Genomic DNA, 27,711 nt, shown 5'->3' on the forward strand with positions numbered 1-27,711 from the left:
GGGAACGGTTTGCTTGAAGAGTGTCAGTCAGGATTTAGAGCCCATCACAGCACAGAAATAGCACTGGTTAAAGTCTCCAATGATATTCTAATGGCTTCAGAAAATGTATCAGTTTCCATACTTCTCCTCTTAGATCTCAGTTCTACATTCAACACCATAGATCATAACATTTTACTACAGAGACTGAAACATGAAACTGTAGTCAGTTATGGAGTCCAACAGGGTTTGGTACTTGGACCAATCCTCTTTATTCTTCATCTACCTCCTCTAGGCAACATCATGAGGAAGCACAGCATAAACTTCCACTGTTATGCATTCAGCTGTACTTATCAATGAAGCCAAATGAAGTCGGTCAGATAGTCACACTGCACACATATCTTGAAGACATAAAAGTCTGGATGAACGAATTTTTTTTACTTCTTAACTCTGACAAAACAACTTATTGTACTCGGCCCTAAGCACCGCAGAGAAACGCTATCTAATCATCTAATCAGTCTGGACGACATTACTTTGGCTTCCAGCTACACTGTAAGAAACCTTGGAGTAGCCTTTGGCCAAGACATGTCCTTTGTCCCTCACATAAAACAAATCAGTAAGGCAGCTTTCTTCCTCCTGATAAACATTAGGAAAATCAGAAACATGCTGTCTCAAGAGGATGCAAAAAAACTTCTAGGCTGGACTACTGTATCTCATTACTATCTGAATGTCCAAACAAATCTCTGAAAAGCCTTCAGTTGATTCAGAATGCTGCTGCATGAATATTAACAGGAACTAGGAAAAGACATCACATCTCTCCTGTTTTAGCTTCTTTTCATTGGCTGTCAGTAAAATTCAGAATAGAATTTAAAATCGATAGACAATAGATTATTATTCTTATAAAATAAAGTGTACTTATTTGCACTTTGTTGTAAGTTTATTCTAAGATTTGAATTAAAAACTATTGACTCCCTTGACTTAATCTTGATGCATTCGCATTTCAATGACTCTGGTTGTATGGTATACACATTGTTGCCCTCAAGACACTTCATACATAAAACTTGATTTGAAGTGTTGCGTCCCTACACAGCTTGCTTTCTTCCTTACGCATTTCTTTAACCAAAACACAGAGTATTCCATCAGAAACTGTAGGGCAGCTTTCTTTCACCTGAGAAACGTTAGGAAAATCAGAAACATCCTCTCACAAGAGGATTCAGAAAAACTAGTTCATGCATTCATAACTTCTAGGCTGGACTACTGTAACTCATTACTATCTAGATGTCCAAACAAATCTCTGAAAGGCCTTCAGTTGATTCAGAACACTGCTGCACAAATATTAACAGGAACTAGGAAAAGTTCATTTACTCTAGCTATGTTGCTATAGGCCTAGCCTGCTGGGGGAAGCACTGAGCATCTCTCTCTCCCTCTCTCTCCCCCTTGCATGTGCCAACATATCGATAACCATGTTTCTCCGAAGTCCCTGGTTTTTCCAGTTCCAAGCATGTATACTGTATTTACTGACAATGTTTCCAGAAGTCTCTGTCTCTCCCAGTTCCTCTCTTCTCTCTCCCTGTCCTCAGCCTGCAGGTGGTGAATCATCGCCACCCCCTTGTTCCTGCAACGCCCGGTCCCTTTCTTCTTTTCAACTTCATGCAGCATCATGTTAGTGCCTGCACTTGTATTGCATATGCCCTCCTCCTGCTCTCATTCTCTACCTGCTCTCTTTGTTTTTGTTTTGACCCGCCCCCTCTCCTCCGAGGGGGTGGGTCCCAGGCACAGGCAGCAGCAGCAGCAGCAGGTCCTCATCACACACCCTTCTCTCACCTGTCATCACTCCTGTTTAAATACCCCGGTTCTTTACGCACTCCTCGCCATATCGTTACAGTTAACCCCGCGGACAACCTGCAAGCTCGCTGCCTCCCTGGACCTGCACCCTCACCTCTCCGCCATCAGCTCCCTCCACCTGCCATTCTTCATCAGCACCCCCAGCTCGCCGGGTCTGCCATTACTTCCCCACACGGATTCCATTCTCCAGCATCATCCCAATAAATTATTGTTATTCCTTTTCTGGAACCAACTGTGTCTGCATTCTTGGTCCTTCTACCACTGGCTGTCACAACTGCATTTTTTTTTTTTGTTTTATTGCCTGGATACCTTGGTTGAGAGGTTTTGTGTTTATTTATTTTTTTCAATAATTTGAAGTGGATTGCTTTCATAGAACTGAGTATAACCCTTTTAGTCTACTAGTGCTACCAGAAATGAAGTAGCTTGAAGTGCATGTGGTGACATTAACTATATTTCTGTTCTACTAACACAGTGTACTATACAGTACTAATACCCGCAACACTTCAACACTGCATTTCAAATAAACTTCCAAACCATACATTATGGTATGATACTATAGTGCATAGTAATTTCAGGCATTCTAGAACAATAAGTGCATTAGAAATACGATCCTACACAACTATCAATTTAATTTTAAAGACTTTTAAATATATTTTAATATATTTAATAATACAATTGTACTGCAAGTGTCTTTCAAACCAGGTGAAAGCACACTTGTGCAGGTGTACTATAGCACACTTAAAGTTTGTAAAAAGTTGTTCCAATTTAACATACTATTTACACATTAAGTGTACTGAAGTAGTCCTTAAGTAGTGCTCAATGACTACTTGAGCACACTTAATTACACATAAAGGCAACGAAAAAAAGCATACACCATACTAATTGTGCACCAACATGCTTCATGGTGCAGATAGTGTGTTTGGGGTGATATGCAGTGTTCACTGAACATAGCGTTTACTCTGATGGCCATTTTTTGTCTCATCAGACCAAAGAACCTTCTTCCAGTTGACCTTGGAATGTCCTACATGCCTTAGGGCAAATTCTATGTGAGTTTTTTTCAACAGTGGCTTTCACTTGCCACAGTCCATTAAGCTTGGACTGGTGAAGAACCCAGGCAACAGTAGAGGGCATGTACAGTCTCTCCCATCTTGCCGGCCCACTGAAGCTCTTAACTCCTTCAGAGAGGTTGAAGGTGTCTTGGTGGCCTCCCTCATCACTTCTTCTTGTGTAATTACTCAGTTTGTAAGGACAGCCAGCTCCAGGCAGATTTAGACAAGTGCCATATGCCTTCCATTTCTTAATTATGGATTTAACTGAACTGCCCAGTAAATTGTAAATCTTCTTGTACTTTTCAATGACTTTTCTCTGAGTTGCTTGGATTGTTCTTTAGTCTTCATGTTGCAATTATAGCAGGAGTACTAGTACTGATGAAACAGAGACTGGATCCCACAAACACAGGTGTTTTTATGCTACAATCCCTAGACACATATCAACTGCACTGAGGTGATCTTCATGTCACTAATTGTGACACTGCTGGCATCAACTAGCTGGACCTCTGTTGAATTAGGTCAGTCGCTTAAAAGGGGGTGAATATTAATGCAAACACTTGTTTTACACTATATGTTTTGTAATTAATTGACAGTAATTTGTAGAACTCACTTTGACATGAAATAAGCTTTTTTTTTTCATAAATTCTTGTCAAAAAAGCCAAATTATATTGACCATGATTTTATAAAAGCAATTAAAGGTTGAAACACCCATTACCTATTTATTTTAAATCACAGTATTGAAGCCTGTGAGTGTGTTCAGGGCCCTGGAGAAGTTTATAAAATACGTGTACATAAGGTCTAAAGTTATGCACTTAATGGTCTGCTTCTTTAGGGAGAATCCCTTCATGACAAGACCATGTTTTCCACTCCCTGAAAACTTTAAACAAAGCACCAAAGGCAAAGCCAGAATCATAAAGTTTGTTTTCATTGTTGTAAACATTACAATAATTACATGATTACAATCCTGGAACGGTGCTTAAGGAAATTAACAGAAGAGTTATTATATAGACTGATATATGCTTATTATTTTCACCATCATGGAACATTATGAACCAGAAAAGACAGAAATTCTGCACATGTACATATTTGTTGTACTGTAACATCTAAACAGCCACTATATTTGAGTAGAAATAAAAAAAAATAATAATAATTTGAATATATTTTCAATGGTTTTTAGTGCCCTTTGAAAATCTGTTGACCACCTTCATATAAAATAATGCATATACTTGAATGAAAATTATCCATTGTTAACTTCTGTTTGATTATTATCATCATCTTATTTCTCTGTGTTGGTCGCTGCAATAGTATTACATCTGTTTGGCGCACAAATAGCACTTTCATTTGATATGATGAACATTGATGTTCTTCAGAACAATACTCATTACTTTGTATTAAATTACAATGATTCTCTATTGTGTGTCGTCATCTCTTTTTCAATATAGAGCCATTGTGTACAAGAAAGTGCACATCTGTTGCTTGTTGGACATCTGGGTGAATTAGCATATTAATGAATAATTATGTTAATTTCATTGTCATTGGCCTCTGCAACATGAAAGATTAAAGATCTACCCAAACAAGAAAAAAAAACAAAAAAGAAAACACACACCAAATCACAACTACAAAAAGTAGCAGCCATATTCTTGGTTTTCTTGGAGTAAAATCAACAAAAAACAACCTGTACCTTCTTCTACACCAGTTAAATGAACAGATATGAAACAAATATGAAAATTTCAATTGCATCATGTACCCAGTGATGCAAAAAGATATTATATTTTTATTATTCATATAGAACTAAGAGTCCGGGTGTCCCACTGGGATCTGATTTTGTTACCTGACCCAAAGTGTCACCCATTGAGTCTACAACCACCTTTAGAGCCTCTGTCTATGGCCATACCAAATTCCTTTCCTCAGGAATCTTAAAAAAAATATGTTTGACAAGGCAAAGAGAGAATCAGTCGTGTTAAACTGCAGCAGCACTGAAGCGCATCACTGCTGATCAGCTTTCCCAGCAGACATCACAAATGCTGCTGCATATGGGGGTCTGATCTACAGCTGCACAGATTGGGATGTTAATTACCCAAACTCCTGTGAGGCAAAAGTTCTGGAAGTCATCTCACCCACTGTAATAGCATTAGTGAACTGTAAGTAAAACAGCTTTGCGGAAACTATGGTTATGTAACTGTACCCAGCAGCTCTGTATTCAAGGATAGTATGACAACCTGCTCACATTCAGTGTCACATTCACTGAAGAAGTCGCATAGTAGATCAGGAGTTTATGTTCACTGTGACACAACCAGTGGCCATGTCCAAAGATAATTTGAATCACGCAATCTAAAGACAGAATTGCCGATTTCTACTGATAGATTAGTTTGTGCCAAACTCTGTTTGCACCCTGTATCCTTCATGATGCAATATCTCATTCTTAAAGCCCAACCCAAACTACAAATGCAAAAAGGAGATCACATAAAAATGGCAGAACTTTAGCTGAAGGAACTCCTGTAGATGCATCAAATGATGACTTGGCTGACAGGACCACATGGAAATGCCCATGGGAAACCCTGACATTCATTCAACGAAAAATACATCACAGCCAAACTGCAGAGGGCAATCCAAGGCAAATGGGAATAACCAGCTGTGAATTCGAATTAATCACAATCCACTCCAAGCACACAACAATGCAAGAATTTATACTTGGCCTGTTTTACTCTGGCGCTGCCATTTGATATTTAACTCAGCCAATAAGATTTTTCTTGCAACAGGGGAACTTGTACCCAGGATAAAGAATATTTACCAAATTTACCGTAAAACACCATTTTCCACTCAAACCTGTGCCAGCATTTTGACTCCACTGATTACATTTGCAGTAAACATGATTATACAATGTTATAAAGTTATAAAGTATGTACATTGAAAGCAATGATGTGAATGTGCCAAAACAGTTGCGAAACAAAGGTTATGTTATTCTAGGATAAAGACAAGGAAAGACCAGTTCTACTCTTTCACTGAATTAATATCACATGCTTCAACTACTGTTCATGACCAATACTACCAGTTGCCAGAGTCAGAGAAGAGTCTGAAACACAGTGTAATTTAAGCATATACACTGGAGTGAAGACTTCTGCCCACAGTTGATGTAGTGGTTAGACTGAATACTAATATAATCCTTTGGAATGGCTCATGTTTTGCCAAAATTTTATAAACTCATTAAAGCTGAGCTGCTAAACAAGTTCACGCTGTAACCAATTTCCTATTGTCAAGAGGCACAAATGGAAGATTGATGGCAGTGATGATATCACTCATTATTTTTTAGCTGACATTTTAACCATCTTTGTGTTGTTACAGAACTAGAATGATTGATGGTTGCCACATTAAATTTATGTTATGGTGGTACATTGTTGTTTGTGTGACTGAAATACAGCTTTGTCACTGAAGCTAACACCCAACCATATTAAACTATCAAGCATGCAAACAAGTCAGAGAACAATATAAGACGATGATCTGGGGTTCCCAACTCCTTTGGTTCATGGGTTACAGTTGTATGAATTACAAGCATGGCTACTGTGTGACTGACACTCTGTACCACACAATCAGGATAGACTACAGAGCAGGTCAGATTGAGCCCTCAGCTCCACATTTTTCTCAAAATACAGTTTCTTCCGGTCTAAAAGCAAAAAACAAAAACAAGATTTCAAGCTGGAGGCTTCAAAATGACAGGTCACAAACCAGTGGGTGATGTCCTGCACTGAGGCCACAGGGGTGTAGGCCCGGTAGGATGGAAGCACTGGTGCAGATTTCACTGAGTACTAAAAGGTTTTTGGTTTTGCCTTTAGTTAAACTCAGTAATTTGAACACACACTTGGATGTCTGTGCTTTCACTGAAGCGGGTGTGAAGTACAGGATTATAATTTGTTCCAAAAAACAACAATTGCTTGGAAAGAGAATTTTGATTCAATGTTGTTGTTTTTGTTTTTTTTTTTCATCATAATGCAACTGAAAGAGCTCAGTGAAGTCAGCTGTAGTCACTAACCCCCTCAAGCAGAACATTAATAACTCTGTATGTTGTGGGAAGGCATTCCAATATGGCAAGAATGAAAATATAATTGACAACTTTTTCTCCACACTGGGATCTGGACAGTGAATTAAGATAATGTCACACCTATAAGACAAATCCCTTCCCCCTCAATGCTATGGTGTGGCAATTCAATTTGAACTTTCTTTCATGGTGAAATAATTCAAAGAACATTTTCCTTTCCCTCCAGTGTCATTTCAAGAATGAAGGAGCTGTCAAATTGAGATGAAAGTTGAAGTTGAATTTCCAAATGCTGCAGAATCTACTTAAATAAAAAAAAAAAACAACATTAAAGGTGACGACTGATATTCACAACTTGCTTCCAACCATCACCAATGATGTCATTTTCATCTGTGTGCATCACGAACAAAAGTGTTTCTTCAGTACAACCTCTGGAATTTCTGATGACCATAAAAAAAGGAGTAAGGGTTGTGGGTGTACTCAATTGCTTAGATGTGTGTCTGAGTGCATTTGTGTGCTTGTGAATGTGTTGCCATCATTGCATTAAGTAGATTCTCTTTGATCATGTGTACGAAGGACAATGGATCTCCATTGTTTGCAGGCAGCATATCAAAGCTTTCTTAGTGAGGTACAAAGTTAGTTTTAAGTGTGACCGCTGTGGAATACAAAAACAAGACATAGACTCACTGTAAACCATAAAAATAACTAGGCAAGAAGAGCAAATGAATTTCTTTGTGTGAAATAATGTATCTCACTGAGAAGGTATATTTTGTTCTCTTTTTGTTCTTGACATTGAGAGGTTAAGGCCCTGGGTAAATTAAATAAGCTTGGTTTATTTCCAGCATAGGCTGATACCATAAATTCTGCTGCACTGAATTTCCAATGTGTCCTGCAGATTTCATGCTGCATTTGTCAACAGCATGCACAAGAGAGAAAGACTTCTGGTGTTTTGTGATCTACTCTGCTGATACTGTGACCTTGGGGTCATTCTGCAAAAACAAGCAAAGAAATGAACCTGAAGGGGAGCTGGAGTACTATAAAGCCTCTGAGGTTGAACATCGTTTGTCAAAACAGAGGATTTCCTGCATTTTGTTGTTTTCCATTTCATTGGCATTTGCAGTGATGATGTGTTTCTCTCCAACTCCAGTGTCAGGAAGATAGAAAACATGGCCTTCCACAGTGCACTTCTCTATCTCACCTCCAGGCTTACGATTGTTCAGCCATGTCATTTGATTGGGCGTTTGTTCGACAGACACGGCGGGTCTGTTCGCATGACACTGTAGCATGTGCCTCAGCTGCTGCTCAATCTCATTTGGCATGAAGTGCAGCAACCTAATCTACTTCTTAACACCCTTGTGTGATGGCAACCCCTCCCGCCACCACTTTAAGTCTAGATAAGTGTATCAGCACAGCCAGGAGGATGAATCCCCAGTCTGCCAAGAACACATGCTTGCCTTTCTCATCAATCAATTTGACAAGGGCAGCCACAGAGCAGAGCCTTCCGGCAGCCTGCCCCTCCCACCCCCCCTCATCCTCCCTCCTGCTTCAAAGCCATTTCTGAAAATGGTGCAACTGTAGCAGAAGAAATGTAGTGAAGGAGAAGGAAAACAGGAAGAACGAATGGAAGAAGACACACAGAGTGAGTGTTTTCATGTGTCTCATAAATTGGGTGTTGTGACCTCACAGAATGGGAAAAGAGAAGAAGTTTAAAGTCTGGAGGAGACATGAAAAATGGGCCGTGGATGGAACGGCAGTTGAAATTTTTACATGCTGTGGAAGAGGAGGCGTGGAGTATGCCTCCCAGCTTGTGAAGCGTGCTGTCACAGGATACTGTTTCCATGTCTGATTGAATGGGGTGGGACAGGAATGAGTGTGTGTGTGTGGTGACAGAGAGGCAGACAACCCAAAGTGACAGTGATAACGAGACATGATGACAAGAGCAGCACACAGGCAGACTATATCTGATACTCTGCTTCACCCTTTTGAGGAGGAGCAGGGATTTTTTCTGGCCAGGTGCTGTGATTCTACCTGTGATGCTGTGATATTTACTCAAGAAAAGACATCACAGATATGTATACCTATGGATAGATGTATGAATCCAAGATGAAACTGGTATCAGATTGTATTATAGCCGATGTATATATTTTGACTGCTGCAGGCGTAGAGCTTGTGAAACTCCAGGGTGTATGTGATGGGAGTATACCTGCGTAGTGGCAGAAAAACACACACACAAAAGAGACTGTGTGCCCTTACACCTTAGGTTTCTGCCACAAACAATGCAAGGAATATAATTGCAGTAGTGATATAAATCACAATATGTGAGTACACGAGAATGAGCAGCATCCTGGTAGATACAGCAGAGAGGGCCAACAGATATTACATTATAAATCCAGATTCTCAGCACACCAACAAAGGCGACATTACATAAATTGAATTTGGAATTCATATGCATACAAGGATGAAAAACAAAAATGTAAACATACCGTAGCATATCTGCATGTCTGCCAAGCAAAGCATTCACTGTCTGGCAGCCGGGCTAATATAATAATCTCTGCACAGGCCAATGGGCACTAATCTGCCAATCACAGCTGCAGCTGCTTGACAGCACAATGCAAAGCTAATAATCTTCAGCTAATGTTTGGTGTATTAATAATTCAGTCATATTTGAGGGATGCAGAGTATTATTAAGTGCAGCCACTGTCTCAGTTTCAAGTTTCACAGATGCAAAGAAGCAACGTTGGAGAGGCCCAGAGGGAGAAGATGGGCCATAAAATACCAGCATAATGTCAGAAAAATTGGTGTTTATTTTCAAAATGGGGATTCTTTTCATGATTTCATTTAAAGACTTGCATGTGATTGTCTTGGACTTAGGGTCAGTGCCACATAGCCTTATTTGGGAGGTGTTTCACTATTTTAGAGTGCCTGGAGTAGTTGTCAATTTAGTAAGAACATATTTCCAGGATATCAGACTATGCTTGAGTACAGCAGGCTTTACAACAGGTTGGCAGAGGCTAGAAATAGCTATTATGGCAGGGTGTACAATTTTTCCATTAGCATTTTCAATGGCAATGGAGGTAATTATTAGAACTTCTAGGTGGGTTGTAGGTGGAGAGGGGTGGCAGGATTGGATGCGCCTTACATCAATTAGGGCATACATGGATATGATGTTGATAACTACAACAGTGCCATGTATGAAAAGACTACTTGAGAGACATAATAAAAACTTGAAGTGGGCTAGTATGAAAATCAACCCTAGTAAGTTTAGAAGTATCTCAATAAGTATAGGGAGATTAAGTGATCAAAAGTTTGTAATAGATGAAGAGGAAATTCCAATAATAAGGGAAAGGGGAAGGGAAAACCCAGTAAAGAGTCTAGATAGGTGGTACAAAGAAGATTTGCATGAAGGAGAACAGGTAGTGCAGTTTCCCAAGGATGTTGCTGAGGGACTGAATAGAATAGACAAATCAGGACTTCCAGGAAAGTTGAAGCTGTGGTGTTTGCTGTTTGGATTATTTCCCAGGCTGACATGGCCACTATCAGTATATGAGATTCCAATATCTGCTGTAGAGAAAATGGAAAGACTAGTAAGCTGTTACATTAGGAAGTGGCTAGGTGTTCCGAGATGTTTAAGCACTGTGGCACTGTATGGGAAAGGCATACTTCAACTGCCAGTATGTAGTTTATTGGAGGAGTTTAAATGTGCTAAGGTTAGGACAGAGCTCCTGTTATCTGGGAGTAAAGATGTGGTGGTTCCAAGGCAAGCAAATTTAGGAGGGTCTAAGACAAAGAGAGTTGCAATTCAGTTTGTTCAAGAAGGAGGGAAAGTTAATAAGACTGGGGGACGCAGGTGGATTTAGGAGGAGAGCTTGTTGTTTCCCAGGAAATAGCCTCTACAAAGCTAAGGCCTGATATAATTTTGTGGGGTAGGAGTAGAATGAGAGTATATTTCATAGAGCTGATTGTTCCCCGGGAGGATTAAGTTGTCGAAGCATATGAAAGGAAAAAGCTCACGTATGCAGATCTAGGTAAGGATGCTGAGAAGTGAGGATATAAGGTTAGGATTTGTCCGGTGGAAGTAGGATGTAGAGGGTTTGTGACAAGGTCTGCTGTTGCTTTGTTGAGGGAGTTAGGAGGAAGGGGACAGAGTGTGAGGAAAATAGTGAAGGAAATGTTGGATGAGACAGTAAGATCCAGTCAGTGGATTTGGATTAGAAGAAGTAATAGAAGCTGGGGGCCCAGCAGGGGGAGCTCTTAAGATAGACAGATTCTTGGGAGAAGCAGAGGAAGAAATCCAGGAAGAGGAAGTGCATTTATGTGGAGGGAGGTGGCCTGTTTGAAACTCTTTGAGACCATGTGGTTAGTCCAGGTGATTTGGCCTGTTTTGGTTTGATTTGGTTACTTTTATCTCAACCACTTCTATTTCTCCCCACTACCTGAACCGGGGTCTGTATCCCCACTCCGCTTTCACTGGTGCAGTTGGTGAAAGGTCAGAGTAGTTGATGGTCGTACTGTGTGAAATAGTTGTCTTTGTGTGAGGAGTGGCGATGGCTGGCATTAGGGGGGTGACTCTGGGACGCCAGTGTTCACTGTCTAGCCTCCTGGAGGGGTTCTGGGCTTAACTACCTGATGATCCCAAAGACATGTTGGCTATCACTGCTCACTGGCCTAGTTAGATATTATCTTTAGGGCACATAGGGCAGGGCAAAAGTTTGTTGTTAGTTTTAGGGAGTTAATCACTGAGTCTGGTCCATTTATTGTCGCACAAATCTCTTTTTTACTCTAAATTAAAATATTACATTATTTCACATTGTAGAATTCTTCCATAAATATTTAAAGGCTTTTTTTTATTTTATTATGGTTTATACCACATTAAACTCAAGTAAGAAAATTGAAATACACACCGCATAACATTATAATCACCTGCCTAATATTGTGTTGGTCCCCCTTTTACTGCCAAAAAAGCTCTGACCCATTAACTCTACTAGACCCCTGAAGGTGTGCTGTGGTATCTGATACCAAGATGTTAGCGCCAGAGTTTTCAAGTCCTGAGTTGAGGCCTCCATGAATCGGGTATGTTTATCCACCAGATCCAACAGATACTCAATTGGATTGTGATCTAGGGAATTTAGAGGCCAAGTCAACACCTCAAACTCACTGTTATGTCCTCAAGCCATTCCTGAACCATTTTTCCTTTGTGTCATTATCCTGCTGAAAGAGGCCACAGCCATCAGGTAATAGCATTTCCCTGAAATGGTACATGGTATACAACAAGCAAAAGTGCTTAGGTAAGTTGTACGCGTCAAAGTAACATCCACATTGATGGCAGGACCCAAGGTTTCCCAGCAGAACATTGCCCAAAGCATCGCACAGCCTCTGCCTGCTTAAAGATAAACAATTCACGGTAAGGGCATGGGGCGACTCTGGCACTAAGGAGAGCCTCCTGAGCCCATGTCCACCTCATAAAACTATCACTTGGATAGAAAACAGAAACTACAGGAATGTCCAACACCAACAAAGTCCTTGGTATTGAGCCTTGAAGCTGTAAAGGTGCCAAAATAATTTACAGTTGGCTCAGGAAATCTGAATCAGACCCCCTCTCCCACAGGAAACAAACAATATGCATGAAACCCCCACAAGGTGACACTGGATGAATGTGACAAAAATAACTCACCTGGGATTGATAGTTGGTTGCCACCTCTCAACAAACAATGTAATAAGGTATCTTGGGTTCCATCAAGGTACTATCCTGTGGTGCTCACACCAGGAAAGCACTCCACTCAGATCATCAAGGAGAACATTGTCTTCAACTGCAACACTCTCCTATTCTCTGATAACAAAAGGGGGGCCTCGAGATAAAATACAGACTCCTGCCATAAATCTCCTCACACACCAACCTGAACAGAGAACTATTCAACTACACTCATTAAAGCATGTTTAAAATATCACGGAATTAAATAGAAAATCACTATGTAACCAATTTGTCAATACTCTGTGTAAGTTTTCAAGAATCCTAATCTAAAGTACAGCTCTCTAGTCCACAGCACAGCTGAGATGTATTTTTCCAGTTCTGAGGTGAATAACCACCATGTGACACTACTACTATTTAAGGACCTTTCCAGACCTGAATCCTCGAAGGATTAAAACTGCCTCATAACCTCTGATATACCATGCTATTGATGTTATCTCATGTTATCAATTGTTTATCTGCATTCAGAATAAGTATAAGCTCAACTGGGATGTATTGTATGGGATTCTATGGGATAAACCAATAGATTAGTTCGATACTACTGTATTAACTACTTCTAGTGATAACTATATAGTTTGTGTAAGTTATTAAATGTGAATGGGCCAAATGGGTCATGGTGGGCGAAGGTAAGATACATGCATGAAAATCAAATCAAATCCACTTTACAAATAGTTATGCAGATAACCCCTTTCGGAGGTGAAAGTGAGCTCCATGGAGTGGTGACCACCGCATACGCCCGAGGATAAAAACAGCTGCATCCTCTCTTGCTAAATACTCTCCTCTAACCTTCCTTTAACTCTTCCTTTAGACTCCCTTTTTGTTTTTTGTTTTTTTTTGTTTAGAGTTTTTGGTTTGTGTAAGACTTTCTCTTTACTTTATATATTTCCTTTTTGCACGCCTCTATTTTATCTCTTAGTTTCCCGCTCCTGTTCATATAACAAGTGTTCTGTTTTTCTTCCGCAAGTTTTTACTTTGTTACGGTAAGAAGCCAGAGTCTGTAAGAATTTTGTTCCCTTTTTCCAAATTTGTGGCTTTGTGTAATTTGACCAGTGCCAATCCCTTCCCAAGTTTTTGTTAATATTATTTTGACGTGAAAGCTTATTCCGACGTCAACCTCCAGCCCGGCTTTCCACCTGATCAGGACTGACCAGACCTGAGAGTGCCTACAGAAGGAAGTCTGCTGGCAGACTACGCCGACGATGATCCGGCAGAGCCTGTTACCCCTGGCAACGCCCGTCATTCCCGAGAGAAACCACTCGGGGCTTGACCCGGTTTCCTGGCAACCTCAACTCCTTGGGCTCCAGCCAAGAGATCTCAGCAGCGCAACGTGATTCAAAGTATGCAATCCACCCTCTGCTCTAACTGGGTTGATGTCAAAATAACCTTTAGTTTATAAATGAACCATCTAAAATTCTCCATTCACCGTGCTACACATAGCCAAACTTATCCTCTTTCTCCATCTCCCAACAATAACCTAACCATTAAAAATAGCACTGTTTAGCCTAGTTTTATGTGTTAATTATCATTCATTTATTTTTTCTTATTAGTATTTGGCCAATAAACTTATCAATTTGACCCAGTCGTTGTTTTATGTTTCATTGAAGTGGAGATCAATGTCACTGCTTGGTAAGACTGCTCAAACCAATTAATAAATTCAATAAAATAGTTCTCTTTGAGGACTGGTGCCTCTTTTTACCGAGAGCAAATTCTAAATTGTGATGTTCACGCTACATAAGCCTGGTCGATGTTGGTTGAATAAAACAATACATAGCTCAATCCTCAATCATGGATTGATGTATAATATAGAATTATAAGATTCCACTTTTACAGTTGAATTATTAAAAAAAAAAAAAAAAAAAAAAACTAATATTTCGTGAAATGCATGTGCAATGTGAGACATTACAGCTGCATCTAACAATACTCCTATATAAACCAATAATATATTAGACAAGACAATATAAAAGAACAATGACCAAATGTGTGAAATCACCAGTACAGATTTGAACCCAAATGCATGACAAGAGGCAGTGGAGTGCAGGGGAAGTTATCTTTACTTAATAAGTTCAGGCAGAGTCAAAACCAGGAAATCAGACAGACCAGCATACAAATCCCACAAGGAGCAGTCAGGGAATCCAGAGTCCCGAAAACAGGCACGCAGGGTCAAAACCAGGAAATCAGACAGACCAAACAAACATTCATGTACTCTGCTTTACCGTTGGATTAGGGGTGGAAATCATATTACAGACTGACTGTGGCTCCCAGCAGCCTGAAAATCTCAGACCAAACACGAGAAGTAAATTGTGGTCCCCATTCGGAGACTACATCACTGGGGAGCCCATGTACCCGGAACACATGAAGCAAAACCTGAGAAATCTTAGTACTTAGTTTGGGTAATGGAATGAATTAAGCAGTTTTGGAAAAGCAATCAATGTTAGTAAGTATGATTGTATTGCCATCAGAGGGTGGGAGGCCAGTGACAAAATCCAGTAAGATGTGAGACCAGGGGCAATGAGGAAACAGCAGAGAGTGAAGACCTGAGGGAGCTTGGTGAGTGCTTTTATTCTGAGAGCAGACCCAACAAGCCTTGACAAATTCCTTGGCATCCCTATCCATCAATGACCACGAGAAGCACTGAAGGAGTGACAAGGTGTGTCTCACCCCAGGGTGGCCGGCTAGCTGAGAGGAGTTACAGCCCCATGGACACATGCAGGTGGGAGGATACCTTCAGTATCAGATGGAGAGTATTCTGGCTGGTACTGCCGAGACAGGGTGTCAGGCTTGAGGTTCTAAGAGCCTGCTCTGTATGAGAGGGAGAAATCATCGGTTAAAGACGAGGGCCCACCTGGCTTGATGAGAGTTCAGCCGCTTCACTAAACATATGTACTACAGATTTTTGTGATCAGTCCAAACCACAAATAGCTGCTCCATCCCCATCCAACCAGTGTCTCCATTCTTCCAGTGTAAGCTTTACCACCAACAGCTCCTGATTCCCAATGTCATAACTCCTCTCCGCTGGCGACAGCTTATGGGGGAAAAAGGTGCAAGGATGAACTATTTGATCTTCAGCCCAAAAACCGGTGTCTGAAACATCCACCTACACAATAAACTGGCGAGCAGAATCTGGGAATGGAAGCAGAGGTGAACCATGACTTTAACTCAAAGGCCTTTTCAGCTGCAGAGGACCACCAGAAGGGCACCTTCTGGGAGGCAACAACGGTGAGAGGAGCTGCCACTGAACTGTAGTTTCGAATGAAATATCTGTATAAGTTAGTTCCTTGCAAGTTGAAGGAATGGGCCAGTCCATTCAGTAACTGCCTTGCTCTTGTCCAGATCCACCTGGACAAAGTCCACGAAGGATACCTCTGAAACTCGCACTTCTCAGCCTTCACGAAGAGCTGATTCTCCAAAAGCCTCTGGAGGACTTGTAGTACATGCATCACACGCACCCGTTTGGATTTGGAGAAGATGAGAATGTCATCCAGGTATACAAAAACTCAAGCATTGAGCAGATCCCGGGGAACATTGTTAACTAATGCCTGGAAGACTGCAGGAGCATTAGTGAGAACAAATGGCATAACTAAATACTCAGCATCCACTGGGAGTGTTAAAAGCCATCTTGTACTCATCCCCTTGTCCAATTCTCATCAAATGTTAAGCTTGGAGGTTGAGTTTGGAAAAAATTATAGCACCTTGTAGCAATTCAAAAGCTGTGGAGATTAAGGGGAGAGGGTACCTGTTTTTCACAGTGACGTCAATGTAGTCAATGCAAGGTTGCAGTGTTTTGTCCTTCTTACCCACAGAAGAACCCAGCTCCAGCAGGATATGATGATGACCAAATGATTCCTGCAGCCAAGTCATTGATGTACTTCTCCATAGCTTTGGTCTCTGGAGCAGATAAAGAGTCAGCCTCAAGGACATGGGTGTCAAACTCTGGCCCTCAGTGTAATTGTATTTGCCCCACGAGATCATATCAAATATGTAATCGAGCTGGCCTGCCAGTATATAGTGCATACACTGCTAATACTACAAATCCCAGAATGCTTTGTGTTGGTGGTTCAGCCAAGACCACTAAGTGCCCTCTCCTTTTCTGTAGGCAACCGTTAGCAACCATTCTACCAGGCACATTGGACAAACTTATCTCACCTGCCATGTTGCCTAGTGCAAAGTTTGCTGAAAAACTTTTTTTGCTGGCAATTTGCTGACTTTGAAGCCCAGAAATGCAGATCTGGACTACTCAGTAATGCATTTGCGGTTGACGTGGAAAGTGCATCAGCCAACCCCCTGATTGGAGCTGATTGAACTCCAGTGTAGTGACAAGCTCAAGTCAAAGTATGAGTCTGTGGGTGCTGTACAGTTTCCATGTTTCCTCCCTGACACACTGTCCCAACTCTGTGCCCAAGCTGCTCAAATGGCTCTCAATGTTTGGCAGTAAATGTCTATGTGAGCAACTGTTCTCTTTGATGAAGATGAACAAAACACCATTAAGGAGTCGTCTCACTGATGCACAATAGAATGGATTCATCTAACATCTTAAACATTTCCCCCATTCCCCTCTCATGTTTTTTTTAACATGTTAAATTTCGATGAGTTCAGGGATCATAACACCTGCCTTGACAAACTTAAAGATTTGTTCTTTCTTCCAACAGTAGAGACCCCTTCTGAGCTCTGCTCACCTAAATCCTTAAGCAGTTTGCATTTGGGAAGAGCATTTACATAATTACATTGAGCGACACTAAGCTAGATCAAAAAAGGTGCATAAATTATTGATGATATGAATTGTGATGTCATTTTTGGGGGGCTTTGAAAGAGGTGGTTTCACAAAGCAAGAGTTTTTCCCAAGTGCTTCACATTCTAATGGCAAGCTGTGTGCCTGCCTTCATATGCTTTAACCTTGCTTTAAAGTAAACGCACTCTCACTACTCATTTGTAATCCATAAGAACCACATCCTCTGGATGGAGGAAGAGGTTTGTCTGAGAAGCTGGCATGGCAGGCTGGTAAATGTATTACCCATCCATTGTATCCTGAGAGAGGCAATAACCACAGCATGTCCCTGAATTCACCAGGGCCATGGGGCTTTTGAAAAACAGCAGGCAAATCTAACGTGTGTTTGAGAAAGTGCCATCTGGGCAAATAACGGAGTATTGTGTTAAATGAGTACTTGCCTGAAACCCTCCCATGGACATGTTGACATTGATTTTGAGAGTTGCCCACAGGGAGCACCCTTAGCAGGGCATTTGTGACTCTTCAACAAACCGCTTGCACTGCGGCACAACTCTCAGCAAGGTGAGGTGAGCAGCTGATAAAGCACACTTGTCCTTTTCAATTTCATAATTTTCATACAAAGGAGAAATTATCAGATGTCAACATGACAAATTAGAAAGAGCCAAAGGGGTGTAAGACTGACACAGTGACACACTGAGTTGTCTGTGGCAAATATTTCTGAGTGGAGATAGATATCCTGTGTTGTGGTCTTCGAATGTCGGTGTGTATCTATGCAAACAAACTTCACACTCACCACAAATTCTCTAAGTTTGCATTTAGAGAAGAAAAAGGACAGATGGTGCGAAGAGGCTGCAGTCCAGTGATGCTAAAAGTGAATGCAGGTTATCAATGTTTGGTTATTTTCTGCTAAAAAAGAAGCATTATGTTGTAAAAACATAGGAGTAGATGGGGAAAAAGAAAAGCATACATAACCATTTTATGGGTATGTTTACCATGGAGAAATGTGAAAATACTCGACATTCCTGTGCCTTATGAGACTGTTACTTAGAATGACACATCCCACTTCAACAAATTCACTGTAAATATCCAATGCCTCTCTATATTGCTGTCAAAGAGGAGAACAAAAGAACAAAAGAAAAACACAGCACTGTAGATCTCTGAGTCACTTCTAACAGATGCAAATGGTTAATTTCACAAGCACTTAGACCAATTTTAAAGCTGAACTACTGTACGTGAAAACAGATGGCTATAGAAATGTGCTTTTGGTTAGAATGAGGGAAGGCTGAAATGGAAAAGAGGAGGAAGAGGAAAAGGAGGAACTGCAGGAGTGCAAAACTAATGAACAGAGAGTGCCAATTTTAAAAGGAAGGAAAGTGGTTGTGCAATGGTGACCTCTGGGCGTAGCAGCCATCATGTACCCACATCTACACCACCCCCCCCACCAGAAACTTAATGTGAGGACAGCTGTGTAATCGATGAGTCAGCATATAGCAATAACTCTGTGCATGTTTTAGTGTATCGGGGGGAAGTTGATTTTGGTAGCTAGTAAATGGCTGGTTGCTCACCTTCTAGGGGCTCTTATTTAAAAATAACAGAAGAAATGACCAAAGAATAAGAATAAGTCCGAAACACAAACATCCATTTAAAATAGCAATGTCCAAATTTTTATATTATCAAATAATTTTAGGCAAGTTAACTGCCCACAAGACAATCTTGCTTCATTGACAGCCGACAGAACAGGTAGCAGCAATCAAGCGCCTTTTTGTTTTTTTTAAAGTTAATACAAAAAAACAAAAAAGACCAGGAGCCCCTAAGGTCAAAAACTTAAAATCACTGAGGCCTTAAAAAAGAAAAAAAATGCAGACAATGGAAAAGGCAGTGTGGCAGGTGCCAAAAGTATAATTTCTTAACACTCTGATTTCACTCTCTGGTGAAGAGATTGTGACAGTACATTCAAAATGTTAAGACTGCACAGTACAACTCCAGTACAAGTCCATAGCCCCTCCTCCTGCTCTCTTTCTCTCCCTACTCTACCCAACTTTTCCACCCCGTCCCTCTCTCCCCCTCTCAACCCAACCGGTCGAGGCAGAGGGCCACCCCCCTCAAGCCTGGTTCTGCCTGAGGTTTCTGCCTCTTAAAGTAAGTTTTTTCTTGCCACTGTCGCCAAGTGCTTGCTCATCAGGGGATCTGCTGGGTCTCTTTAAATTTAAATTTGGTCTGCTGTATATGTAAAGTGCCTTGATGTAACTTTGTTATGATATGATTTGGTGCTATACAAATAAATCTGATTTGATTTGATTTGACAAAGGCTCAAGACATAAGGCCAAAGTCCATTGCTCTTTGGGATTCTACACCCTGACTCCCACCTCTAATGTTATTCTGCCCATCAGGCCTTTTAATATTTAGTGTCAATACACCGGCCACACTCCTGGGAACATTGCAGGCCCAACAGAAGGGACAAACACACACACTCACACACACATACAAAGGCTAAATCTCTTGCTGAGCAAATGAAGGGGTGTTCTGGAGACTCTCTCAAATGTCAGGTGACAGTTCTATCCAGGGGGGAAGCAGCCTGTGACATTGTCCCTCTTGTCCCTAAGCCAAGTGAATGGGATAAAAAGGAGGAGGGACAGCTGGGGAAAAAGAGAGGGTAACAGGGGAAGGTAGTTGCTGATCTAAATCCACAGGCAATACATGCAGTGGCTGCTGTAACCAACAGGCCAAAGGTACATACAAAAATGACTGGCAAGGTTTGCGTTTAAATCTTGTAATTTCACCTGAGCAGAAGATTAAAAGTCAAGATCGTCACTATGGCTCCACTACTATTTTTTTTCCTATTTTCTGGAGAGCATCAGGTTTTTACATCCTCAAGCTATGGACTATCATTACATGTAATTTGTCTTGCGGTCTGATTTGTATATCAGAGCTGGGTGCAGTTGATAAAGTTAAAAAAAAAAAAACAGAAAACGATCATACTGCATTGGAAGACATAGGGACCCACTTTTTTTTATAATTAATTAGCAAGATACAAGGTACAAAGTACAAGGTGGTCTTTATCATCATTTCAACAATTGTTTGAAACAAAATTTAATATCACAGCGCCATCAACAAAACCGCAAAAAAAACAAGTACAGAAGATAAATAGAATTAAAAATCACAAATATAAAAATTTGACTGTATGAGTAAGAATATAAGCATTGAACTGGTTATTAAGGATAGGTTGGTTAGTGTTCCTGTGATTTCATAGATTTTTCACAGTGTTTTAATTGAGTTCAGTGGTCTGATGGCAGTTGGGAGGAAACAGTCTCTGAAACTCACAGTTCTGCATCTCAGACTGCAGTTTCTCTTGCCTGATGGAAGGCATTGGAGTTGGTATTCAAGGGATGGGAGGAAGCCCTGATAATGAGTTGTATCCTTGACAGACAGCATGGTTGTGTTAACTCCTCAGCAGATAGTAGCGTGACCCCAGTAATCCTTTCTGCTGACCTCAATGCTATCAATGCCTTCCTCTCTTAGGCATTGCTGTTTTCATGTCACAGAGAGAAAGCACTGTTCAGCTCACTCTCCATGGTACCTCTGTAGAGAGTAGTGAGGATTGATTGACTAAGATGGACCCTCCTCAGCCACTGCAAGAAGTTCTGTAAGCTCAACCATTGTTGAGCTGTTTTGACAAAGGAGTAGATGTGCAGGTACCAGAACAGACTGCCCAGCCAGGAAACGTGTGTGCTATCTCCACTGCTGTTCCATTGATATATATTGGCAGGGTTGCAGGTTGTTTCCTTCTGAAGTAAATAACCAATTTCTTGGTATTTTCAACGTTAAGAGTGTGGTGGTTTGAACTGCACCAGTCTGAAAAGAGGCTGATCTCCTCTCTGTATAGTCCTTCTCCTTGTTGAATGAACCCCACTACTGATGCGCCATCCACACACTTTATGATGTTATGTGTTGAACTTTGCACAGCAGTCATGGGTCATGAGGGTGAACAGGAGGGAGGTCAACACACAGTTTTGTGGAGACCCAGTGCGCAGTGAAATAGTGTTTGATCTGCAACTTTCTCCTCATACAAACTGGGGCCAAACTTCCAGTTTAGTAGCCTGATGTTGAGGCCCTTTTCAATCAGCTTGTTGACCAGAAGCTGGCAGATCATGGTGTTGAATGCTAAGTTCAAGTCAGTAAACAGCATCCGGACGGTGGCATTACCTGTTTTCCAAGAGTTCCAAGAATAGATGGAGTGTAGCGGTAATGGGATCATTCATGGAGCGGTTTGAGAGGCATGCAAATTGGAATAGATCAAATGAAGGTGATAGGGCTGACTTGATTTACTGTTTAACTAGTCTTTTGAAGCTATTTGCGACAATGGAATATTAGTGTTTGTGCCTTGGTACCCAGAGGTGGCCTGTCTGTACAGTCACAGCAGCCATGAAGCGTTTACATGGTTCACATGTTTTGAAATGGCCGTAGTCCTGGTGAGCAGGAGCTTGAAAGCTGTAATCAATCCCTTGTGGAAGCTCTTGTGGCAGAGTTTAAATGTGGAAAGAATGGGGGAGAACCTATGACATATTTGCCTGCTTGAAGTCCCCAGCAACAATCAAAGCTCCACCTCACTGATGAGTGTTGAGGGCTACATTTGTATCCATATCAGACATTTAAACAGCAAATAAAACTATGACAGAAAATTCCACCATTGTTTCATCCAAAGGTAGGGGGCATCGGTGGAACGTGTTGAAGCTGAATAAGCCTCTCCTTAAGGCATAGAAGGACTAAATGCTTTAGCTTGTCCAGAGAGAGTCCAGAGGGCCCCTGCTATGGTGCTTGTTCATTGACAGTTCTGCAGTTCTGTGCAGCTGCAGGTTCAACCCTGTTGTTGTTGAAGGATGGAGAACTCTTGTTTTTTTTTTTTTTTTTTGTGTTCATTTGTCAGCATGGTTTAGCACCACAGGGTGTCAACATTATATGAGATTGATGCACTTATTGTTAGGGTTCGCCTGTATTGTTGTTTTTCTGCCTGCCTGCCTGTCTTCTCCCTGTCTTCTCAGCCACCAACTCGCTCCTGCTTTGACTCGCCACGTCCAGTTTGTTGTCGCCTGTTCCTTGAGCTGGGTAGTATGATCAAAGTTCTGTATCACTGTATTTTTCAGAATTACTCTGGTTTCACATTATTTGACTGTATTTTTTTTTTTTTTTCCATGCGTGATTCAGTGTTGATCACATTTACTATATATTCGCTAAGAACAGCCTATTCCAATCTATGGTCATGACTATTGTGCATTGTGTACAAGTCCTACACAGGGTTCCTGTTGGTTCTTAAAAAGTCTTAAAATGTCTTAATTTAAAATCTGGGTATTTAAGGCCTTAAATTGTCTTAAATTTACCATACATCTGCTATTGGTATTACATTTCCAGACGGTGTGTTTAATGCCAATGGGAAAGCATAGTTGTTGACCGTAAAACAGCGTGTAGCCTATTTGTTTGATTAACTTAGTACAAAGCCTGTGTAGTAAATGAGATACTGCAATTAATAGCAGTTAATAACTTTAATACCGTAAGTAACTTTACGGTACGTCAGCGACAGACTGACGTCGGGCTGCGTGCAGCCATTGCGCGCTGTGGTTGTGGTCGTCATATACATATTGATATGTTTGTGGTTGAAGTGCTCAGGCCTGGGACACACTGCCTTCTTGAGCAGCGTGTGTGTGTCGTGGAACCTGTTGCTTTTCATTTCGGCACCCATGTTAACGGATCAGAACAAACACACTGTCTGCGTGAGCCGTGCGGCTGCAGCAGTGCATATTTATAGATTTCTAACTCTCGCCCATTGAAAATCACCTGTTCAGAGTCATATATACATCATACCATCAACAATCGATAATGTATATCAATGTCGCAGTCATATAACTTCCGGTGTGTTTCACTAGCACATATAAAAAAAAAAATGTTTTTTAACTGTTGTGACATATTGATAGGACAGTGTATTGCGCCTTGAACCATGGTGCCATGGTGGAAACCTGCTTGTTTTTGCTGGCTTTTGGCTTAGAAAATTGTCATACATAATCAGTAGTATACTCCAAGTTTTTGTAGTGGGTATACCTTACTTCAACATGCAAAGGTGAGGCAGTGCAAATTTGACGACAAATAGACTGAAGAGGATGAATTTAGGATGTGGTTGGCGCTGGCTGAAACAACAGTGAGCACATTTACATGCACAGTTAGGTTAGTTAGTTAGGTAAACTGGAATGATGCTCTATGCATTAGCAGTTAGCTGGCTTCTTTTGTCTGACCTCCAACATTTATGTTTTAAATGTAGCTCTACTTCCGGGTCATAGCTTGGCATGAAACTTTAACACATGCACAGCAGCTCCTCCTGCTCCAGTCCCGATTCCGATTGTCTGTATACATGCAACAGTAGCTTGGCTTCTTTCAAATTATCCAGGAGTGTTAGCTTGATAATGATAACTTCGAGTTCAGGCGAGCTAATGAGTTTACATGCACTTTAAAAGTCTAGTTTCAATAAATTGAATTTTTAACGTGTCATGCAAACCCACTCAATGAGGCAATGGGCAAATTATGCAAAAAGACTTTTTTGGTTAGGGACCTCAAAGGGGTCTCAAATCCGTCAAGTTGCATATGAAAGCAGGAGAGTACCACACTGTAAAATGTAATTGTATATCTTACTTATAATAAAAAGTGCCCCTAACTCATTTCAGCTTACTCTGTTGACTCTCCTCACTTAAATTTAGTAAAGACAACTTTCTACTGAGGCAAGTAAACAAACTTGTCAGCTGCAAGTTACCTATACTTAGAAGTATGAGTGAGCAAGAAGCGTCTGCAAAACCCGGAGAAACTCTGCATCTCTCGGCAGCATTCGGCATCTCTCGTTGCGCAGGTGCTCACTGACGACAAGTTGAGGCAGTCAAACCTCATTAAGCGGGAAGAGACATGAGAGACGGTTGCTGCGTAGTTTTACGGTAAGTTTAACTGGTTTTATACGTAGCAAACATATAGTCGGTATTTTTGTCATGTAATTTATTCGTTAGTCCAAATTTGGAGGTGAACTTTATGTTTAGCTGACGTGTAAAGATTAAAATTAGCATGTGAAAGCTAAAGTTAACATTAGCATGTGAAAGTTAAAGTTAACCAGCCCTTCACGTAACGATACGCGTGCAAAACTCTGTAAGGAAACTGTACATTTAGAGATAACTGGACTTTCAGTAAACACAGTAAACGCTCAGTAAACGCTCATTAACAGTTGAAAAAGCAACTCTGCTGATTTTTCAGGGCCACTCTTCAACTCGGCAGCATGTAGGCCTAATTCATTTCTCATCTTACTTAAACAAAAAATTACTTTGTCGTTGTCCATGGCTCCTTCTATATATTCTTTTTAAACACGGCGGAGATGCTTTTAGTTTAACTACAGTTGTTCCTTTCTATACCTACTGGTCACATATGTAGCACATACGTTAGTTACCAGTTTTCCTCTTTCCCTTCATAATAAAGAACACGAAAGTAAAATAATGTTAACTGAGAAGTTTGGACAATTTCCATTCAAAACATAGTAATCCAGGCGAGTGTCATGCTTCAGCCAACTCTGTTTACCTGCGCAAAATCACACCACACAGTGTGACAAGTTGAAAATATTAGACATTGATGTTTTGTTATAAATATTATAAATTCATGTTCTTTCATTGTTAAGCTGTATAGTGAGGATAAAGGTATAAATACATTTAAACTAAAAGTCTTAAAAACAGTTAAAAATCTGTTACATGGTTAAGAAATGATAAAATGTTAAAGTGTTTGCGTTGTTGTTAAAATGTTTGCGTTAGTCTGTTATCGATACAGCATCTTAGAACTGTTATTCTGAGATCGATTGGTTATGGCTCCACTCACTGCCTGGGGAAATTTGCGGTACTTTTCTCATTGTAGTAAAACACTGCTTAGGAAATACCATACTTATCACTCTCGTGATTATTTAATCCCTTTTCAGGTATGTGGTGGGTCATAAACAATGTGAACACACAAAACGTGACAATAAAATTTTGGGAGTTTTTCAGAGGTTGGTAATGTGACATTGAGTATGTTGTACCGACGTTTTGTGTAGGATATTTTGCGCTGAAATAACGCAGCGTTATCCTGTTAAGCGAGTACTCCACCTAGTGTCGAAATTGTGAATAGTATTGATGTTTAAAAATGATGTGTCTACCGCTCTACTTACCTGTAAACGTATTGTTTGGAAGTTGTTATCTTTATGTAAATTCATACTAGTAAAGCACTGCTTATGAAATACCATACTTATCACTCTCGTGATTATTTCATGCCTTTTCAGGGGTGTAACAACAGCATCAGCTGTGGCCAACATAACCAATCGTCATCGTCAGAATAGGAAGCAAAAGCATCATAGGAAATTGAGTCCATATTTCTCATAACAGTAGAAAGCAAAAACTTTTGGATAAAAGAGTGTAGAGATGCAACTATCAACTATTTTCATTATAGACTAATATGTACAGTATTTTATTTTCTGCATTAATCAATTGTTTGTTTTCTCCCGAAAATGTTTTTTTTTTTTTAAAGAAATCATTCTGAAAATGATATTCTGTACAGCCCTAATATGTGCTTGTGCTATGAGTTAATAACAGTTTAACTAATTGGTTTTGTTGTTTCTTTTTTAGGTCGCAGACACCTAGCTATGCATTGGAAGTGTAAGTACTGCTTGTTTTCGTCTGAAAAGAGGGCTCAACTATTCAAGCACTACCGCTTAAAACATGGAAGCTATGCCAGAACTACTCCAATTCCATGCCTCCACACTGATTGTCTGTGTTCATTCAAGTCATTTAATGCCCTAAAAGTGCATCTAACAAGAAATCACTCCCATGAAGTACATGATGGGCAGATGAGTGGAGCTGATGAAATCCCTGTGATATTCCATTGTCCTTTTTGCAATTTTGAAGAACCCTGCACAGAACTAACTTTTTTTTCCCATTTGCGCCAACATCTTAAAAACAAGGAAACTGTGAAGTGTCCATATGAAAACTGCATTTTTGAGAGCAATGTCTACTCAACATTTAATGCTCATAAAAGCAAAGAGCATCAGCTTCCCAGTCAGAAGCGGTTGAAGCCTGACATTGCCTTGCACAGCACACCTCAGGATTCAGATCCAGATGTGTCACAAGATGTACAAGAAGTTGAGGATTTTTCTAGTGATCCTACAGACCAAGACAAAAATGAAGAAGAAGCTCAAATCGAAAATTTGGATCACTTACAACATCAACTTGAGCATAATTTAGCCTCACTCTTTCTTAAACTGCAGACAGTCTTGCATTTATCTGATATGGCAGTACAGGAGGTAATTCAACAGCTAAATCAGCTTGTTCTTCTGTCAGAGCTCCTTTTGCATAATGCCATTCAGCAAATTCTCAATCAACATGGTGTCAGTGACAATTCAGTCGTGAGAAAAATTGTGAATGCTGTCAAAGAGAATAACTTGTTCTTGAAAATGACTGATGCTGGCCAGTCACTCTCCACAGCCAGTAAAAGAGCCTCATATTTTCAGAGAGAATTTCCTATGGTCGTGCCAGTTGAATACAAGCTTGAAAAAGACTTACAATCACTCTCTTATGTGCCAATTCTGAAAATGTTACAAAAACTATTAAACAGAGCTGATAGATAAAATTCTCACACACAAGTGCACCGTTGATGGATTCAACACTTACAGAGATGGCACTCACTATCGTGGGAATTATTTTTTTAAGACTGAGACCTTAAGGATCGTGCTTGGCCTTTACATTGATGAGTTTGAGATAGCCAATCCTCTGGGCACTTCCAAAAAGAAACACAAACTGTGTGGTATTTATTGGGTTCTTGCCAATCTTCCCTCAAAACATCGCTCCTGTCTCCACTCCATTCAGCTAGCAATATTATGCAGAGCAAGTGCAATCAAACAGCATGGCTATGCAGCTGTCCTTCACCCACTTCTTCAAGACCTGGTGACTCTTGAAAAACATGGTGTCTATGTTGAGCAGTTAGGCGAGCGTTTGAAGGGAACTGTGCTCTATGTGTCAGCCGATAACCTGGGTGCTCATTCTTTTGCTGGCTTTCAGGAGAGTTTCACGGTGGAGCACCCCTGTCGATTTTGCATGGTAAAGAGGAGTGACATCCAGCAGAGAGAGGTCCGATCAGGAGCATTTGAGTGCAGAACCAGCCGGGATCATGACAGGCAAGTTTCTCAAGTTTTAGAGAATCCAAATCTGGTGAAAGAGTATGGTGTGAAAGGTCCTTGTGCTTTAAGCGACAATTTGGAACATTTCCACACTGTCACTGGGTTTTCACCTGACATAATGCATGACCT

The sequence above is a fragment of the Echeneis naucrates genome, chromosome 14 (genome assembly GCF_900963305.1).
Source record: "Echeneis naucrates chromosome 14, fEcheNa1.1, whole genome shotgun sequence".
Classification (NCBI taxonomy): Eukaryota; Metazoa; Chordata; class Actinopteri; order Carangiformes; family Echeneidae; genus Echeneis; species Echeneis naucrates.